This window comes from Penaeus monodon, chromosome 41 (assembly GCF_015228065.2).
Source record: "Penaeus monodon isolate SGIC_2016 chromosome 41, NSTDA_Pmon_1, whole genome shotgun sequence".
Classification (NCBI taxonomy): domain Eukaryota; kingdom Metazoa; phylum Arthropoda; class Malacostraca; order Decapoda; family Penaeidae; genus Penaeus; species Penaeus monodon.
Genome location: NC_051426.1, coordinates 16,775,639 through 16,783,138, shown reverse-complemented (window position 1 = coordinate 16,783,138; position 7,500 = coordinate 16,775,639). Strand labels below are relative to the sequence as shown.

At 44.8% G+C, this 7,500-nt stretch overlaps 1 protein-coding gene across 1 annotated transcript in view; it reads left to right on the top strand.

Annotated features, from left to right (window-relative positions):
* Positions 1-7,500, top strand: part of LOC119598695 (flocculation protein FLO11-like) — a 93,110-nt gene that overhangs the window by 68,764 nt on the left and 16,846 nt on the right. The window lies entirely within an intron of this gene.

Sequence of the window (7,500 nt, the reverse complement as noted above, 5' to 3'; positions counted from 1 at the left end):
GAGGAATCGAGAGGGAGAGAATGAGAGAGAGAGAGAGAGAGAGAGAGAGAGAGAGAGAGAGGGGAAGAGGGGAGAAGAGATGAAGAGAGAGAGAGAGAAAAGGAGGAGAGAGAGAGAAGAATGAGAGAGGGGGAAATGAGGAGAGAGAGAGAGAGGGAGGAAAGGGGGGGAGGGGGAGGGGGGGGAAAAAAAAAAGGGGGAGAGAGAAGAGAGAGAGAAAATTGAGAGAAGAAAAGGAAGAGAGAAGAGAAAATATCAAAAAAAAAAAAAAAAAAAAAAATATATTTTATTTTAAATTTATATTTTTAAATAAAAAAAAAAAAAAAAAAAAAAATTAAAGAGGGAGAGAGAGAGTAGAGGGGGGAGAGAGAGAGAGGGAGAAAAGAGAGACAGAAAAGAGGAGAGAGAGAGAGGATGGGAAAAGAGAGAGAGAAGAGGGGGGAGAGAGAGGAGAGAGAGAGAGAGAGGAGGGGAGAGAGAGGAGAGAGAGAAAAGAAAAAGGGGAGGGGAGGAGAGAGGAGAGGAGAGAAAAGAAAAGAGGAGAGAGAGAGAGACGAAGAGAGATGGAGGAGGGGAAAGGAAAGGGGAGAGAGAGAGAGGAGAGAGGGGGAGGGGGGGAAAAGGGGAGGGGGGGGGGGGGAATTGAGAGAGAGAGAGAAGAAAATTAAGAGGAGAGAGGGGAGAGAAAAGAGGGGAGGAGGGGAAGTTTAAGAGAGAGAGGGAGAGAGAGGGGGAGATGAGAAAAGGGGAGATGAGAGAGAAGGAGAGGGGAGAGAGAGAGTAAAGAGAAAAGGAAGGGGAAGAGAGAGAGAGAGGAGAGGGAGAGAGAGAGGAGAGTAAGAGAGAAAAGAGAGAGGGGATTGAGGAGAGGAGAGAGAGAGAGAGAGAGGGGGGGGAAAAAAAGAGACGGGGGAGAGAGGGGGAGAGAGAGTAAAAAGGGGAATTTTTCCCCAAAACAACAAGGCAAAATCCCTTAAAAGTAATGCGACCTTTGATTTCTTTAAAGGGAAAGATGGAGTTCCAAATAAAGGAATACACAAATTTTGGCACTTTTTCCAATAAATCCCCTTTGAAAGTAGTAGAAATTTACTTCCACCCCCACTGCCCAAAAAAACCCCATAGTAAACCCAAAAAAATTTCGATAATTTTAAAAGCCAAAAGAGAAGGATGGAAAAATGGAAAGAGGGCGATGTAGACGGACTTTTTAAAAGGGGGCGGGGCCCTCTCCAACAGGAAACAGGGGGAAGACAATTAGAAGGAAAAAGGGGAAAATAGACAGGTTTTTACAAAGGATTCGTAAAATGAGGGAAACAAGGCAAAAGTTGCAAAGGCAGTTAGGTTTCCTACCACCTGATGGGGTACAGGACCCCTCCAAACTGAACGAAGACCACGTCAGATGCTGCCCGGGGGAAAAAAAACCCGCCGGGAAGGGAGGCGCGCCCGGGAAAAGGGGTTCCGGGGGGAAAACCCCTCCCCCGCCGCCCCGAATCTTCGAAAGCATCACCGGAGAAAAAATAGGAGACACGCACTCAACACCAAAAAGGGGGGGAGCGGGACCCTTTGGGACTAGAGCAGACGGAGGAAGAGCATTCTGACACCAGCAGATTCGGGAAATTTAAACGGGGGATCTAAAATAAGGGAATAGCCAGATTTTGCAAAAAAGTCGCCCCCGGAAGAATTTCCCAATTTTTGAGGCATTTTAAAATCAGGGGTTCATTTCTTTAGATAAGCGACCCGGGCGACCCAAACGGGACGGAGAGGTTCCCGAGAAGAATTACGGAAAAACCCTAATGGAATTTGTCGGGGGAGGGGCATCAAAAAAGGGAGTGGGCAAGTCCAAGTGTTGGGGTAGGTCAACCAAAACGGGATGCGAAAATGCCTCCATGCCATGCGCAAAAATTCGAAGAGCCCCCAAGGGGAGGCGGGGGACTGATGGGGATGCCCCCCGGGAAGCTTTTAAAAACATCAAAAGGCCCGGCCAAATTTCAAAACATCAAAACAAAGCCCCAGCTTTGCCCCAATAGGGATCGAAACGTTTCAAAAAAGAACCCGGGAAAGCTTAAAATTAAAAAACCCTAGAAACAAAACCCCCAGTTTAAATGATGGGGACCCTCCGAAGGAACAAACCCCAAAGGGGACCCCGTGGGCAAGGCCATGTACGCAATCGGCTGCTTTAAATTGGGAAGACCAACGGGAAAAACAGCCCAAAAAGAAAATCAAACAAGTTGATACGCCGAAAGACCTCCCAGGAGCCGGGAAAAAAAAAAGGGCCCTTTGAAAAATGGGGGGGAAATAGTTTAAAAAACCCTGGCCCCCCACAAGGGTACCCCCCAAGTGCAAATAAAAAAACGGGTTTTTTTTTTTAATCGTTAAAACCAGAACATCTCGACCTTGCCAAGGGGGTCTTTTCCCAGACACGGATATAAAAAAAAAAGGCAGGTGGGGAGAAACACCCTCGAGGCAGTTTTGGGGCCCCTCCCGAGGCCAAAAAGGGAAACGTGAGGGGCCAAGGGTTTAACAAATGGAAAAGCGGGGGGGAAGAATTAACAAGCACGGGAAAATCAAAAAACCGCATCAGCTTACAAAGGCCTTATTTTCGGTGTAAAAAATAAAAGGAACTTCCTGAGGGGAACAGTCCCAAACATCGGACACTTGTGAGCCCCCGGAAGCAGCGATTTAAAACAGGAATTTATACCCCGCACTCGCCCGGAAATAGGAACAAACCCCAGAAACCCAGAGGGGGTCAACCTTGAGCTGCCCCCAAGATTTGGAGGTCCGGTATCTTAAAACCCAAACAAGGGCCGCCAAAATTTGAATTTTAGAACTCCAAACCGTCCCCAGCCAAAAATAACTCAATCAATCACATTTACAAAACACGGGGCACACAGACAGCATGGGGGAAAGGGGAACAACAAATCAGGGAAAGGGAAAACGCTAGAACAAAAGAGACCAAACAGAAAGCAGAATTAAAAAAGAGATTAAAAACAACACAAGTTTTCGAGGGAAAAGAAAAGAAGGGAAAAGAAAAGCAAGGGAAAAAAGGGGGCATTTAAATTGGGTATCAAAAGCTACCCAAAAAAATTAAAGGATTTTGCCCGAAAAAAAAACAAGAGTTTACAGGGGGCCATATGCCCCCAGATATGGCTGGTCAATTGAGGGTCCCACCAGCCCCTGCACCTGCGGGGTCATCATTCGACCCAAATTTAGCAAAGAGTTTCAAGACGGGTGGGTTCGTCTCATGCGTCATGACGAGGTGAGGGGCCCTGGGCGGCACAAATGCTCGGGGAGGTGTGCCGCGACGTTAGGGTTTTAAACCCGGCCCCCTTTCCCCGACCGGGCGGAACTTCTCGCCTTTCCCCCCCCGTCGACCCAAAACCGCCGACGATTTCCCGCCTGGATTGAGTGCGAGAGGATTTTGGATAAGAGGACAGCGGCCCTTTTTTTTTTTTATATAAGAATCTTCCAAACCATTTCCCCAAGCAATTTGTCACAGGAACTCACATCAGCCCACAGAAAGCACGAAAATGAAAAAAAGAGGGGGTTTCGGAGAAGGGGGAAAACGAGAGGGGGAGCAAAGGGACATTCAGCCTTGTCTTCACCCCCAAACGGGGGAAAAGCCCAAAAGCCCTCACATTCCTTTTTCATGCCTCGCCACAGCAGATTTGCCGAAAAAAAAACAACAACAAAAAAAACTGGTCATGCCTGGATAAGATGTGGCTGGGCCCTTTTCGTTGCGCGGGCATCCCTGCTCTGCCTCAGAGGAACGAGGACAAAAAAAATGTCTTACACTAACATTAAGGAAAATAGATAAAAGAAAAAAACAGTAAAAGATTTGAGGGTTAATAGAGATTAGAAGTAAGTTTATATTGTATATATCTATAGAATAAAAAAAAAAAAAAACTAAAAAATTAAAAAAGAAAAGGGTTTTCGACCACAACCCCCTTGGCGAGGACGGGGCCAATGGACAGTTTTTGTGAGAAGTTCCGAATAAAGTTTTCCCAAAACTGCTCCCTATTTATACCCAATTTGGGTGGAGGTCGATTTAGAGAGAGAGAGAGAAGAGAGGAGGAGAGAGAAAAGAGGGGAGAGAGAGAGAGAGAAGTGAAGGGGAAAAGAAAGGGGAGAAGGGAGAGAAAAAAAGAGAGAGACCAAAAGAGAGAGATGAGAGGGGGAGAAGAGAGAGAGAAAAAGAGAGAGAGGGAGGGAAAGAGAGAGAAAAAGAAGAGAGGAAGAGAGAGAGAGAAACCCAAAAGGGGAGGAGAGAGAAGAAGAGAAGAGAAAAGAGAGAGGAAGAAAGGAAGAGAGAGGGGGAGAGGGGGGAGAGAGAGAGAAAAGAGAGAGAAAAAAAAGAGAAAAGAGGAGAGAGAGAAAAGAGAGAGAAAAGAGAGAGAAAGGGGGAAAAGAGAAAAAAAGAAGAGAGAAAAATAATCGCCCCCCCAAAAAAACAAGGGGAAAGGAAAAAGGGAGGCGTTAATTGATGTTTTTAAAGGCCCAATTACCCAGGGAAGGGGGAAAACTAATTTAACTTAAACCCCTTTTCCCCCCCCAAAAACCTACGAAGGGGCCCCCTAAGGGAAAGTCTGAATTTTTGGGAATTATTTAGACTCCCCGTTTTTCCTTCCCTTTTTAACGGGTTTTTCTTAAGGGCCTCAAAAAACTAATTTTTTTTTCCCGGGGTCGCCCTTTTTCCTTTTTTCCCTTTTTTGGAACTGGTACAAGGGGGGGTGTGGAAGGGAAAGTCAAAAGGTTTGGGTTGTTCTTAAAAAAGTTGCTCCTTTGGTTTTGGGGGGCGGCCTTCCCCCCCCAGGGTTAATCCGGGGTTTTTCCTTATTTTCTAAACCCAAATTTTTTTTTTTTTATTTGTAGGGAACCCCTGCCCCTTTCCTTTTTTCCTCTGTCCGGTCCTGGGGGCCGGGAATCTAAAGGGGGAAACCAAATGGGTTTTCCCTTTCTCTCCCTTTGCTCCTCTCTTTCCTTCTTCCCCCCTCCCCCCCCTCAAAATTAAATTTTGGGTTTGGGATGCACTTTGGGTTTTTTTATGGAAGGGGGGTTTTTTGGACTTCTCTTCCCATTTTAAATTTTTTTGTTTTAACCTTCTTAATTTTTTCCTTTTTTCCTTTTCTGGTTGCTGTTTTTGGATTTAAATCATTTATGTTTGCCAACGTTACGTTTTTCTCTCCTTTTTCTTCCTTTCTTCCTTTCTTCCTCCTTTCTTGGGGCCCCTTTCCCTCCTTTCGCTTTCTTTTCCCTTGTGTTGTTGGTTTACATTCCCCTTTTCTCTCTCTTTCTTTTTTTTCTCGGTTTTTTTTCCCCCTTTTCCCCCTTTTGGGTTCTTTCTCCTTTCCCCTTTTTTCTCCCTCCTTTTTTTTCCCCTTCCCTTCCATTTTCGTACGTAATGGACGCTGCTGCAAGTAAAGTCATGACGTTTTTGTTAGATTCATTCTCGAGTATGCAATACCTTTTGTTTGTCTGGCCTTCTTTCCTGATTATCTGTTTTTCACTTATTCCTTCATAATCTCATAATTTCTAATTTTTTTTTTACTCTGTAGGGCCTCTGCCCATGACCTTTTTTTCAAAATCTGTCGCGTAATCAGTGTGTGACACGGGGAGGGATCGATAGAGGGTACGAGCTCAAATGGTTTTGCCGCTTGTACTCTCAAAAGACCTTGTGCTCGCTCTCTTTACCGGCTTCTTGGGCGGGCATGCAAGGCCGAAGTGCACGACCCGCGCTTCAGGAGTACTCGACTCCGGGCTATGAATCTGCGTTATGTTTGATCGGCCAGGAAGGGAGTTTTTGTGCTTTCTCTGTCTATGTATGTATGTATGTAACTCTGTCACTTTCTCTCTCTTTGTCTGTCTGTCTGTCTGTCTGTTTATTTATCTATTTATGTAGCCACGTACGTCTCTCTCTCTCTCTCTCTCTCTCTCTCTCTCTCTCTCTCTCTCTCTCTCTCTCTCTCTCTCTCTCTCTCTCTCTCTCTCTCAAGATTACAATCTCTGGATTCCCGTGCACGTTTGTGGTATGCTGGTGGCTTTGAGCACTCTCTCTCTCTCTAGCTCTTTCAGTTTTTTTCTCTCTTTGACCCATACATATAATAATTTGTTATGAAACACAATTCTTGTCATTGTCTCAGATTCGCTGTTCAGAGCATTAACGTAAAGGTCATCGCTTATCGCTATAGAAACATGCGATGGCTATGCGTCGATATCATCACTGACGCGTTTTTTTCGATTTTCCTTTCTATGAGAGCAATTTTGGGCGGATTGGTGCAGGGCGTGGGACGCTTTCGTTTAGGGCCTTGTCGCCTCTCCCTTTCGCTTTCTTTTCCTTTTGTCTGTCTGTCTACCTGACTGTCTCTCTCTCTCTTCTCTCCTCTCTCGTTTCTTTCCTCCCCCTCCCCCTCGCTCTTTCTCCCTCTTTTTCTCCCTCTCCTCCCTCCCTCCCTCCCTCCCTCCCTCCCTCCCTCCCTCCCTTCTTCCCTCCTTTCCTCCCTCCCTCCCTCTCTCCCTCCCACATGAAACCCAAGGGGATGATAATCTTGCTCATCAGAGTCCTCAAAAATCATCGACTTTTCCGCCGTTTGCTGAGGAGGAGGAGGAGGAGGAGGAGGAGGAGGAGGAGGAGGAGGAGGAGGAGGAGGAGGAGGAGGAGGAGGAGGAGGAGGAGGAGGAGGAAGAAGAGGAGGAGGAGGAGGAGGAGGAGGAGGAGGAGGAGGAGGAGGAGGAGGAGGAGGAGGAGGAGGAGGCCGCAGATAATCCCGGTCTTTGTGACGAGAAGAAAGAGAGAACACGTTTGTTTTTATACTTGCTAGATTACCTGGATTTTCTTTTTGCGTCATTTGTTAATGTGACACAATATTAATATTCGTGTGTGTATTATGTATGACATATAATACACACACACACACACACACACACACACACACACACACACGTGTGTGTGTGTGTGTGTGTGTGTGTGTGTGTGTGTGTGTGTGTGTGTGTGTGTGTGTGTGTGTGTGTGTGTGTGTGTGTGTGTGTGTGTGTATGTGTGTATGTATATATATATATATATATATATATATATATATATATATATATATATATATGTGTGTGTGTGTGTATATATGTATATATATATATATATATATATATATATATATATATATATATATATATTCATTTATATATATATATATATATATATATATATATATATATATATATATACATTAATATTTGTATATATGGTAATCATTTATGTATCTATTCATTCTTACTGACTGGATAATTGACTGATTTAAGAGGAAAAAAATGTCATATCACTGAAGCAGAATAAAGCACGAAACCAGCGACGCGCTAAAGGGAATTCAAGATGAACGTGACTAAGAATATGTAATTGCTTTATGAAAAGAAATCCGTAAGCTTTTGCCACTACGGGCGAAAGTAACAGTATGTAAGTGCATAAGCGCCCGTAAACCAATGGCTTTCTTAATATTCTTGATAGTAAATAAGCACAAT